This window comes from Cheilinus undulatus, linkage group 7 (assembly GCF_018320785.1).
Source record: "Cheilinus undulatus linkage group 7, ASM1832078v1, whole genome shotgun sequence".
NCBI lineage: Eukaryota > Metazoa > Chordata > Actinopteri > Labriformes > Labridae > Cheilinus > Cheilinus undulatus.
The window spans coordinates 8,188,707-8,202,293 of NC_054871.1; the positions used below are offsets into that span (position 1 = coordinate 8,188,707).

General features: G+C 40.5%; 1 protein-coding gene across 1 annotated transcript in view; it reads left to right on the forward strand.

Moving 5' to 3' along the window:
* The first annotated feature begins 1,849 nt into the window (after positions 1-1,849).
* The window catches only part of LOC121512400 (BMP/retinoic acid-inducible neural-specific protein 3-like), a 120,486-nt gene continuing 108,748 nt past the window's right edge, over positions 1,850-13,587 (forward strand). Inside the window, exon 1 of the mRNA XM_041791656.1 lies at positions 1,850-2,421. The gene's annotated coding sequence lies outside the window, so the exon portion shown is untranslated. The remainder of the gene's footprint in view (positions 2,422-13,587) is intronic.

The following is a 13,587-nucleotide window of genomic DNA, read 5'->3' on the forward strand; positions in this document are numbered from 1 at the left end:
TTAAAGAAACATGCAAACCAAAGTATCAACAATATTAAAATGTTAAAAAGAAAAATGTTTACAGATGAGACAAATGATTCAAAATAAAGTTTGTTTTTTTTTATCCTATTTTTTTTATGGGGGTGGGGGTCCACGGTGTAAATTATCTTCTCCTAGGGGAGGCTCACTCACCCACATTTTGAAAACCCCTGCCCTAAGCTATGTTTAAGCACCACATCTACCCATAACTCCGCCCTAAAGCTGTGGTTTTTGTTTTGTTTTCATCAGATTATTTTCCCATGCTCTTGGTAATGTACAAAGACATCCAGAGCATGACCTGGGTTGTGTCAATCCTCCTTCCCGCCCAATGGGGCCCTCAGGTGGGCGTACTCGCCATTACACGCCTTACTTCAGCCTCAAATTTCGGCCCAAAAATGCCTAAAACTTCTGCAGAGTGGTGTATAGGTCTGAAATGATTTACTAGTCTTCACAGTCAGTCCAGAAAGTTCACACAGGTTGCGGCTCGGTTCTTGGTATCGACTGATACGCAACATTATGGTATCAGAATCGGTATCAGGAAGGGGAAAATGGTACTGGAACATCTCTAAGTTTCTGTAGCCTTCCCCAGATCTGTGCCTTTTAACGATCCTGTCTCTTAGCTCTGCAGGCAGCGCCTGAACTGATGGCTTGGTTTCTGCTCTGAAATGCATTGTCAGCAGTGAGGCCTTTATAGAGAGGTGTCTTCCCAGATCATGCCCAATCCAATAAATTTTCAGCAAAAATCTCAGGAAAGATCAAGAGAAAATGGGAGAAACCTGAGATACATTTAAAGTGTATTTGCAAATGTTCTGAATACTTAAGTCAATAAGATATTTCATTTTTTTTTATTATTCATACATTTCCAGAAAAATCAGTTTTCACTCTGGCATTATGGTGTAATAAGTGTGGATTCATGAGCATTAAAAAAAAAAAAAAAAAAAAAATTTTTTTGGAGTGTAGCATGAGGCTGTAACACAACAAAATTGAAAACGTGAGTGTGTCTGAATACTTTCTGCATGCCCAGTGCATACTGTAACTCCTAAACATAAAAATAGAGCAAATGAGCAGAGAAATTGTGTGATGCCTGGACTGTTATTTTAATGGGCTTAGATTAACAAGTGCTATGCATCTGCAGGCTGTGTCTGAATTATTTTATGATCAATTCGTCATCATTTATAAGCGTAAGAGTTCATGGTTATAGCCACAGACTGCACATCTTTTGAATAAGACCTCCATAAAAAAGAACATCTTGGTAAAAATGAGCATGTTACATTCCTGGCATAGCAGCTGGATTTTCAGAGCAAATGTCCTGGGAAATGAGCTCTAGAAAAGGAGTGCTGTTGACGTCCTCTCTTCACGCGCCTTTTCATTTTTTGGAGTGGACCAGCCAAGCAGTTATAAGAGATATTCAATTACCTCCATTGCCCGTGTCTTTCTACATAACTGCGGCATTAAAAGAACTATATTGGGGCATAAAGTTAATGAGAAGACTGCCATTTCGCTTAGTGCACACCCTCATTTAAAGTGAGAAGACAGAGAGGAAGAGCGTGAACAAAAAAGTCACTTGTTATCATTCTCTCCACGTCGTCTACCTTATTCTACCCCGCTTTGGCAGCTATTACAGAGGGCTTCTTGTGTCTTAAACATGTGACTAAAAGAGAGAGAGATGGAGAGAGAGAGGGAGGGAGGGAGAGAAAAGAGGGGCAGAGGGGAGAGCTGAAGCGCCCATGCCTGTTATCTGCTGCCGGGCGCCTACACTTTTCCACAGGATCGGGCTCCTGCGCTCCTCCACACAAACACATACACTCACTGATGCGGAGTAGGCGGGCCGTGTTGTTGGGTTGGAATTCATAACGGGATATTTAACCATCTCGGTGGGGCGGCTGGCCACGTCCATGTAGCCGCATTCCGTCGCATCCGTGCGTCGCTGGACCCCGCCGCTTTCTGGCTGCAACAAATGCGCAAACGCGTCTTTTTAATCCTCTAATCGACAGCCCCTTTGCGCTCCTTGAGTCTCTCTCCTCCTCCTCCACCACCTTCTTCTCTCTCCCTCTCCTGTGCTGGATGATTTCATTTTGTTAACTCATTATCCTCGCAAAGGTCAAAGCTTCTAGGAAACGTTGAATTACAGCTGGGATAAGGCGACTTTTTCACCCGCAGCCAAAGTGAAAGTTTCTCGCTGGTGCGGCGGATTGGTTCGGAGCAGCCTTCGTCAGCTTTCACTTTTACCTCTTTTCGGATCCCTGAGTGTGTCCTGAGTGTTTTTGGAGTGCTTTTTTTTCTCTTCACGGAGTTGCTGTTGAACCCTGATTAACTGTGAAATGAGTTCCTCTCCAATTTCGGCAATTACGCATCGACGATGGGAAATACTGAGTTGAACTTTATCTGCTGTTCCAAACCGCGGTGAGTTCTCGCAATTGAGATTATTTCTAGTCTTCAAATGTGTGAAAGCAACTTACAATCCCTGTGTGCATTAATTAAGAGCCTACTTGTAAGCATTACGTGCGTATTTTTACGCAAAGTGCATACATACCTGCAGTGTGCTTGACCTGGATAGCATTCTAAACCGACTCTGCTGTGCTGTGACATGTGTGAAATGCTTCCTAAAACTCCCACACAAGCATACCTGCACGAGCACGACAACAGACTCACACCTGCACATGCAAAAACCCATCTACTGCCGCCTCCAGGAGAGCGAACACAATATTGCTTTTCATGCCTTGTCAGTACATATATGAGCACAATCAGACTCATCTCCTTGCTTTCCCCCTCCCTTCCCCTCCCCTCCCTGTACTCACACTGCCACCCTTTATCTGCCTCCTCCAACAAACATCTCTAATCTATATTCCTAAGGGTGTATTGGCATTCTAGCCTGTAGAGGATCAGATCTCTAACACTGATGTGTGCACAGTGCATGCTTCGCCAAGCAGCAGCCAGGCAGAAAAAGCCTGCTCGCTTTCAGCCTGGGAAAAAAAAGAAAAGAAAGGAGAAGGAAAACAGTCCCACTGATTTCATAATTATACATTTCACCCTGTAGCATCACCCTCAAAGACAGCACATGAGTCAGGGGCAGCCTTATGGGAGCATGAGCGGAGGCTCTGATAATGAGCCAGATGCCCTCGAAACAAACAAATAACATTTAAAATGCAATCATACTGGCCCAAGGGCACGCTGACTTAGGGGTTATTTGTACTATTCCAAATATAACTTAATATTAATGCACTATCTTAGACTACACAGTAGAGGAAGGTGGTTTTGTATCCGAGTGTGGAAAAAAACAGTGCAGTAATTCTCAATGCCACTCGCCAGTGTCGGAGTGCCACAGCCTCAGACGGTTTATAGGGCCACAACAGGGCCACTGTTCAGTCGCTGTCCTCATCTATCCTGGGAGACTGGTGAACCCGAGCGTGTCTGGGCCTGAAAGGCACACTGTCTCCTCCCATGAAAAGAGAGATTTCTCTCCTTGTGTCGCTCACCTGCTCCACAAAAGGAGAAGTTAACAGCTCAACACATTTCTACTTTTCTCCCTGTTAGGATGTCCATCCAGGGAGCGGTGCTTTTTTGTGCGACTACTTTTATGCTTGATTTACTCGTTTGTGAAGGTGTCGATGAGGAGGCCGGCTGTCTGTCATGGACGTATACTCGAGGAGAGTCTGTGCTTGAAAGTTAGAGTACTAGAAATAACCACTATGCAAGGCAGTGGTAAAATCATTTTGGTCAAATAGACTTCAGCTTGTATGGCACTTTTCTAGTCTTCTGAGCACTTTCCACGTTGCAGGTCACACTTATCTATTCATAACACATCCACATGCTGATGGCAGTGGCTGCTGTGGAAAGTGTCCGTCAGTTTTCACCGGTCTATCAGTGACACAGCAGAAGCAGAGACCCAGGGATACTTTAACGTGACTGCAGGAGCTGGGGATCAAACCTCTGACCTTCTGGCAGAGAAACAGAAGATCTAACATCGATCCAGACTCCTACTGCTATCTACTACAGAAACAGTGAATCTTTGTACACTTAAAGCAATGGACAAAAAGCCTGATGAGAAGCATCACTGTCAGTAACAGGTGCTAACAGAGAATCCTGTTGATTATGAACAGCAGGAAACATGATTATAACTAAAATTAGATACCTAGCTTTCTCCGTGACAGACACTATCAAGTGAAATCAAACTGATTTAAATATACAATCTGTTATAATGGGGGTACATTTAAAGCAGACCAAAGCTGTGCAAATTATAGCGATGCTACTGAGGCTGTGATATGTAATAATTTCCTACTCAGGAGCTGTAATGACATTATGACTTTTTTTTAAGCCATAGTCCAAAAACATTCCTTTCTTTCCTATGTAGTCATGATTATTAATCCCCATTTCCTTTCAAAGTCAGCAGTAGCCTGGTTGTTGGATGGTTCTAAAGATCATCTATCCAGATTTTCTTGTAGTGTGAGGTGAATTAAGAGAGATGTTTTCCTCTCTGTTAGAGTCTCTCCGATCAGAAAGTGTCATGTGAGGAACTCCAAGAACACCTGAGCTGGCACAAGCAGGGCTGCTACTTAGGCCGGAGTGTGAACCAGTAAGGAAGCAAGGAGGAAGCACAACAAACACAGCCATGTTGATGATAGTAAACCTGAAGCTTAAATTTAGATGGATGTGGGTGCAGGTTTAGCTCAGAGGGTAGAGCAAGAGCCCATGAAAAGAGGATATAGTCCTCACTGCACTGGCTGTGGGATCACTTCCCAGTCTCAGCACTATTTGGTGCATGTCATTCCTCTAGTGTCAACTAAAAATGTTTGTCAACAGCCTTATTCCCATGAGAAAGACTAGACTAAGACTAGCCAAAAATAGACCTTTGATGACTAAAACTGAGTTGAGTTTTTTCAAGATGACTAAAACGAGACTAAAATGTAGGATTATGTTTTTGTTAGACATTCAAAATCCATGATATTTCTCCACTGTGGGTAAATCTGTCAAAATACAGTGCATTTTTAGCTATTCTGCCTCTCAGCTGTAGAAAGCAGGGACCCCAGGTTTGGCGGAGTGCAGAGAACACACCACTATGACATGGTACCAGATTTAGGCAAGAGGATAAATGCTTGGACTAAAAGGAAAGACTGAAATGTTTTTGAATTTCTGTCAACTAAAACTAGACTTAAACTAGGATAGAAATGACTAAAATGTGATTAACTAAAGGCATTTAGTCTAAAGACTAAGGCTGAGACTAAAATTCAAAATAGCTGTCAAAATTAGCACTGGTCTCCTTACATCCCCTGTCTTCAGCTATCCTGTCTAAATCAAGGCAATGAAACAACAATCCCCCACGATCAAACTGTCGAGGAGAGCAGCTGGATTGAAACTACTACCACAGTGGATGTAGCAGGTAGCTAACAGCTAGCCACATGTCTTGTTCAAACCCCACAAGATTTTTAGTTTTAATACTGGAGACTCTGGTTGTTTTCATTATTTGTTTGGGTGCTGTGGTGCCCATTTCAGTGAACAACAGATTAAATAAGAAAAACCTGGTTATGTTGTCATCTGTGGGGTCTCACGTTTTCCTATCAAATCATTGTTTAGTGCCTGACTTGCGTGGTATAAAAGCTGTTGTTTAATGATGAATGAAAATCATGGCGTATCGTGCAATTAGGGAGGGGTTTTGTTACTTTAAATCCGTATTGACATGCTGTTATGAAAGATCCAAGTCCTCATTAATACCATTATTGATACTTTTCTGGGATTTGGCAGAAGGACACATTTTAACAGAGCTGGTTTAATCTGGGGAGAGATTGTGTTAAGCAACTCTGCATGACGTGATTCTATCTATTTTACATTTCTAGTGGAAAAAACATCTAGAAAATTCTCATCCCAACAACTGAACTTGATAAATATTTTCTTTTTCTTAAGGTTAAGTTGGAGAACACCATGATGACTTTTCTACTTACATTTAGTTTTTCTTTTTACTGAGCAAACCTTAAACATACAGTTTGCCACTGTCTGCCTACTTAGCAACAGTCGGTCTTCTGGTTTAAGAAGAAACAGAGGAAACAAAAATAGGTGGCAGACTAAATCTTTGGGCGATGGGAAGGTCATAGGTTCAATCCTAAGCTCCTACAGTCACATTTCTGTGGGTGTTTTGTTTAGATACTTAACCCAAAATTGCTCCCACTGCTGTGCCAGTGGCTTGTGAATGTGTATGGATGCACATAAATGGGAATACATAGAAGGCATAGCTACCTTCACCATCAGAGTATAAATGTGGAGTGAATGTGAAAGTGTGATCTGTACCTGCAGTGCAAAAATGCTCTAAATCAGTGTCCATTTACTATTATCAGCCCTTTGATTTGATTCACAATGATGTTGTGATTGGAGGTTAGGCTCTGCCTTGCAAGATCTGATGTTTGCAAGGTTTTGATTTAACTGGTCCGGACTCAGCTTGATGCTATGAGACCCATGAGAGTCTATAGTGCTTTTAAATCTCATGCATTTTTGCTTTAAGGGTTTGGAAAATGCAAATCCGCGCGAGGCATGGGATAACTTGTAATTTGCTGTTACTCATACCAATTCTGAGTCATGATTTTAATGAATTTTCTTTCCTACTTAATGCTGCAATATGACCACAAGGACTTGAGGGAAAAGTGGACATTGAGGCTTGTTTATTGATCACCAAAGTCGATCCAAAGTGGATAAAGAAAATTCAAATGCCTTAATGGTTGGTAAATATACTAAGCAGGCCGCTCAGATGTGAGGTATTTGAGAAACACTGCCTCCGCTCTTCACTGCATACCTGCTCAAGTTAATGAGTGTTTCTGCATGTTTTATGTAGAGGTAGGAAAAGCAAGCTGGTGCACCAATGAACAAACATTTCCCATACTGCTGAGACATTTCCAACTTGTCTTCTTGTCTGTACTCAACTGGGCAAATCTTGCTTCAGGCTGCAGAGGACGTTCAAAAGAAAATCTAGATTTTAATTTTGTTTTTACAGAAATGATTTGTTAATAAAACCAACTCATTTCCCAGGCAAAAATTCCTACTGAGAATGTTTAAAGACCCTGTAAAGTGAAAACAGATCTGTTTTAAGGTTTGCTGTATGACAGGTCACTGTGTTATGAACCCCGAGGTCAAATTTCAGTCTGATGAAACATCTCCAAGTTCATAAAATTAAGCTTCAAAATCATGAAAAATGAGGCAATAAAATCTGCTCCAGTATGGTGTGGGTGTGTGTGTTGAATGAGCTGAAGCCACGCCCACTCATGAGAAATGCGAACCTCTCAAATAAAAAAATATGCTACAATCTGAATTGAGGAAAGCACTCACACCATAGATAATTGAATCTCTCATATACATATTGAACTATTGAACGTTTGAGTTTATAAATTCACCAGGAGACCGCCATGTTTTGGTCCGCGCTGGCGCCGTGACGCCACAGTTCTGTGGTGATCCTCACCTTTCCTATGCAGTAACCGCTGTTTCAGATTGGCAGCCAGTGTTAGGGCTTCATCTCAGAAACGCAACACGTCTCATGCACGGAGAATTCTAAATTTGAGGTCTCTTCTATTTTATATTTGCACCATGAGCAGTTATCTGTCCATCTAGACAGGAAAATGATAACTACAGAGCCTTATTTACCTTGTTGTAGCAAATATGTACGTCCACATTGGTAGAAAATGTTTGACATCAGTTTCTTGATGAACCAGATGAAGGCCACGAGCTAAAATGCATCTGTCTAAAAAAGTTGTTCCCCAAACTTCTCTTCTTTATGAGGCTTTCTGTTTCCACACGGTTCAGGTAAAGATAAGCACAATATGAAAGGACTTCCGGTTTGCGCCTTTCGAAGTGAAAGTCCACTTTAGCATTTCTTTGAAGAAACTCCGTTCATATGTACATAATACTTTTACGCTTCCACTATACACTGAATCTAGACATGTAGGGAGTTTTATTGAGGTAAAACGTTGACAGCAGGTAGACAAAACCAACACACAGCAACCTCATGGCAGCAACAGCTGCAAGAAGAAAAACCGTCTGAAAAACGGTTACTGCTTAGCAACGGAGAGGATCGCTGCGGAACTGTGACATCACACTATCAGCGCGGATCAAAACATGGCGGTTTCCTGCTGAGTTTATGAGCTGAAATGAACTCAAGATGCAGATATGTGGGATGTTTAGTAATTTTTTTAGTTTAATATAAATTTGAGACATACAAATATCTATCCAACAAAATGAACTTGTCTGATCATGCAGAGTTCCTTTTAACCTTTTGTTGACCCTAGAAGACGAGACAAAGCCTTTTTCTGGCTCAAGTCTCTGTTATGATGCTTTAAATGATCCATAGACCACTGTGGCTGATAGATTTGGCAAATTTACCTCACAATGAACAAAAAAACAGCATTTAACTGACTGTTAACTTTCAATAAAGGCAGTGAAATCAGCTACAACAGACTGCACTGAGATGAACTGCTCTGTGGTTTTATATTGTAGTGTTGGAGGGGCGGGGTCATCCCCACTGTGGGCTTGTGACATCATGAGGCCACATATAGGCCCCGCCAAAATTAAACCAAGCCAGGAATGAGGTGAAAAACTTTCTAAAGGTCTCAATCCAGATTTCAGTCACATGTAGATTTCAGTGTTTTCACATGTTTACAGCAACCATATTCCAACATATCTAGTATGTTGACAAAATCTTTGGATTTCACTTTACAGGGTCTTTAATTCTTACAAATTTAGAACCGCAATGTTCAAGTAGGTCTTAAGAGAGCTTCAGCCGGTCAGAAAAGAGCTATTAATGCTCAGAGGACATGAGAGTGGTGCAGAATTAAGGCATTTTGTGTATATTTTGTAAATTATGTTGTAAATATAGAGGGATTCTAATTAGGGATGTATAATATTATCGGTCTGGTATTGGTATCGGCAGATATCAAATTTCTGTTGATATTTACATACGATATTATGCCTGTGTATTTCAGCATATATATTTACTGTACATTTTGTCCATATACACGAATACATTAATGGAGTTTTAGGCTAAACCAACAGGCCAATGTCAGTTAAGGTCATTTTCTTTATTTTTCCTCATTCTTTAAACTTTTAAGTGTTGTTTAAGGACTAAAGTTTGTTTCTTTGGCCATCCTCAAACCTTAAAGTGTGTCCTGAAATTTCTTGCCAGAAAAGCACATTTAAATATCGTTATCAATATTGGTATCAGCTTAAATGAATCTGTAAATATCAACATATCAGATATCGGCAAAAGAACCAACATCTTGCATCCCTAATTCTAATCGCCCTTTGGTGTTATGCAGTTCTATGATGCTTCTTGTAAATTTAGTTTACACTGACCATGCAGTAGCGACACATCAGTATAAATCTCAGTAGTGTAAGCTGCATCGCCCCTATTAAACAAATTGAAGATAACATTTAAACAGTGACTTGGAGCCATCCATAGGTATCCAAACTAACACTATCAAAGGGAATTACACTCCTGAGAGGGAGCCTTGCTCCTAAAGTTTAGTGTTAGATCCTTAATAGGACCAGGCATCTTTAGTAGGTGTGACAAGTGAGAAGTAAACAGAAGGAGAGGAAGGGACTGCACCTCTCCCTTCTCACAGTTACTGTACACACACCACCAGGGAGTGAGGAGAATCTGTGAAGTGAAAATGTTTCAGTTTGATATGAAAGGATGCTCCAGCGCTCAGCTGTGGATGGGGGTTGAAGAAGGGGGAGGGGGAACGCTAACAAGTGTTCGACTTAATGAATGAGGGCCCTAGCTGCAGTACATTTGATCATACCAGCTATTTGCTTGGAAGTGGGAGTCAGAAGAGGGAGGTAAAAAATGAAGTCTGAATTAAGTAGATAAGGCGAGTAAAGAGAGGAAGAAAAAACAGAAGCAAAAAAGATTGACTGTGCAGTTTTTTTGGTGGTATATTTTGGAGGTCAAGTTTGCCAGAATACACCCATTATTTTATGATAATGAGCGAAGCGTGGGGTTCGACTTCAATCCAAAGCGATGGAGCTGAGCAGGCGTGAGGGGGAGCAGGGGAAAGATGAGAAGATGAGAAAAAAGCAAACGAGGGGAAGATCATGAAAAGAGAAAAAAAAAGTCTCATTGAGGGATTTGGGACCAACTAGGGCATTAAAATAGAATCTCTCAGATTAAGTACGGCTGGGGCATTAAAGCAGAATCTCTCTGAGGCAACTGGTAATTGAATGTTGAGTCTGAAGATACTGTGTAAAAGCTCACGCTCACACAAACGGACAGGGCTGAGATTTGGAGCTCTTCTGGCAAATTTGCTGTCAGTCACAAAAGTAATATACTCTATTTTATATAATACTCTACTTTAAAGATGATGAAAACCATAGCCCAAACTAGATCATGATGCTTATTTAAAACCATGTAAATTCAATTATTTCACTAGAAAAATCATGTTTGAAACTACACACACATGGACTTGTGAGGTTGAATTTTCTACATGGGATGTTATGGATTAAATGGTTTAACCCTAATCCTAATCCAGACTCTAGAGCTGTACTTTTGTCATATCTCTGAGGTGCTTTACTCTATCCGTCTAATATTTCATCACGTTGTCAGTCACTTTGTTCTTTTTTCCCTTCATATCACTGTTCAGTTACTTTGATAATTAGTTTTGGAGTCTTGAATCAGTCAGAATAACCTTAATTTAGGAGATTAGAATAGACGCTAAAGGAAATATGACCCACCTTAATGGTTTGAGAATGCTGAGAAACTCATTGAATTTTATAGATGTATTTTCTAGGCCTCAGTTTTTGGCATTTCTGATTATGATGGCTCATTTTCTGCAGCTGTATTAAAGTTTTATTGTTCTTACTGCTGAGGAAAATTAATTGAAAAAGTATCCTACTCTGCACTGAGCATCTGTCCCTCTGGCTCAGATTTCAGTCTTCACAGTCTAACCAAATGTCCTAAAGACTAAATGATTGGTTTGATGTTGCACTAGATATAGCCAATCAATACATAGGCCTGACATAGTCAGCATATTGCGTTACCTCCTGTTTTCCTACACTTTGGTTTTGCTCTTGGTGCCACTGTAGGTACCAAATGTGTGGGGGTGCCAGCTCTGCTCAAAATCATAAGTCTGTAGGTGATTTTATGTTGTAATAACTGCTGTTTGTTGGTATGTTGGTTGTTGTGGAAGTTTTGCAGTTGTGTTGGAAAGTCTCACACTGTTGTTGTATGTAAGCTTGTACATCTAAGTCTATTGTTTATTTATTGTTTAATATTTAATAGGGATATTATTGGCATGATATCCATATCAGCAGTTGAATATTCCTGCTCACACTTACAGCTGTAGATATCTGCAGTCTATATCATATATTGACCTTAAATATCGGTGAATTGTGGATGGGACTGTCAGGCCGAGGCAGTTGCCTTGGACAGTTGTTCCCAACATGGGGGTCGGACACTTCGAAGACACTTCGACACCTTCCAAGAAACAAAGAATATTCTAAAATGATTTTAAATTTTTCATTTACTCATTTTTATAAAAGGTATATGCATACAATTAGTGAAATATAAATAAAATCCTGACCATTTGGGAAAATTTATACTGAAATCAAAATAATGTTCAAATGTAAGTTTGCATGACTATTCTCAAATTTGCACAGCTGTTAACATACACTTCAACCACCTTCAGGTAGAGTGGGGGCCCCCAGTCTCTGCCACATTTATTTTGAGGGTTGAGTACTGAAAGGTTTGAAAACCCCTAACCTGGAACACAACACACTCAAGGAGGCCCACAGGGAGCCCTTAACAATTTTAATGGTGACCCCAAAGTAAACACAGCTACCAGACTGTCTACTTCACCTCTCTCTCTCTAAGCTCTGCTGGACCGAGCCTCTCTTTGCACAGGAGACACTTTGCATTCTTCCTAAGACAACAAAAGACAAGGATTTGTATATAATGGTATTGCTATCAGTATCGGCTAAAATTAGTTTTTCCCAATACTGGTAAAACAAAGTCCATTATTACATATTGTTAATGATTATTATTAGCTGTTAGCATGTAGAGAGCACAGATTATTAAAGACAAATTCCTTGTATATTCAAGAATAGCTGGTTAATAAGGCCAAGTCTTTGTTTAGACATATGCAAGTTTTCATCAAGCTCCCTCAGTCTTTAGCAATACGTCTGCTAAATTAATATCTTTTTAGCCACAGCATAGCTTAGTTTAGCAGTTAGCTTCTCTTGTTATGCCTTGTTTTTCTGCCTCTCCCTCATCTGCTGTCTTGTGACATTTTTCCAAATGTCCAATTACTCTGAGTCACCCTTTACCAACAATGGCATATGCATTAATTATAGTACATTTCCAGTTTTAGAAGAAAGTGTTTCTCAACTGGAGTTGAGGCCCGCTTCACCAATTAAAAGCCCCTGTTTGCAGCTGTAGTTAGACACTGTTTCAGTTATCTGTGTATGTACCACTTCAGAAAGTAAATCTTACATTTAAATAGCTGGAACTTATGGCTCATTTTTGCTTTAAATGCATATTGGTTTCATCTATTGAGAATTCAGTCTAACTGTCTTTGACCAGTAATGATGTGTATGGGTTTCATCCCAGATGTTTTCTGGTAGGCATCACGTGACTACATCAGTGTCTTGTGATCGCCACTTTTGGTAGCTGGCTGGAAAAACTGTTAAATACATCTTTTCCAACAAGAAAAGCTTTCAGTAGGGTTCTTTAACCTTCTTTCAATAAAGAAATGTCTGGTTCTGATAAAACTGTTACTGTAGTTACATCCATGACGTTCTCTTCACCAGCAGCCATTGCTTACAGGCTTGCCATACAACTAAACCCAACTACCTCCTCTTTCTCCTTAAATGGTGCTGATTGGTCTGGTCATTCTCTGACCAGGTAGAAGCCAATACAAAGGTTTCAGATTGACGCTTTGTAAGATGGATACACTCGGTGACAGACATGTAATCTGGCCAGTACATCTGCTTTGAAAGGTTAAGATTTTCCTGAACTGCATGGCACTTTTGGTCCGACAGCTTAATCCTGAAGAAAATTTGGAAACTATAAAGCCAGTGATGGCTTTATAAGATAGATTGAAGCGCGTATTCTCAGACCATTCCATCAAAACCCATGCTTTTAATAGAAAACCCCATTATTTAGTTGAAAATAGCTTGTGAAAAAATGTCCACTGCAGGGTAGACTGACACACCAGATTGAGTGTTTCAAATATCCTTCGCATGAATACATCACACATTCATCTGGGAAAGCTCCTACAGAAAGTGTTTGGAAGGACAGAACTTTTCAAAATCTGGGAAGGTGGTTGGAGTAATGTTCTGTCTGTCACCTTTTTTGACGGGCCGATCAGAGGGACATTGAAGTTGTAGGCATGCGCTTCTCCTGAGCTGACAGGTTACCACCATAGATAGGTAGTGGCAGAGATCCTTGGTGAGTAAAACTAATGAAAAAGATGTGCAATCATGTTGTCTCTGTTAAGACGAGCTTTCATGTGGCTCTTTCCTCTTGTTTTTAAAAAAAGGTGGTCCAGTTCCGCTTAAACTGCCAATTTCCAACATCTGCATCCGAGCTAGTAGCTACAGCAG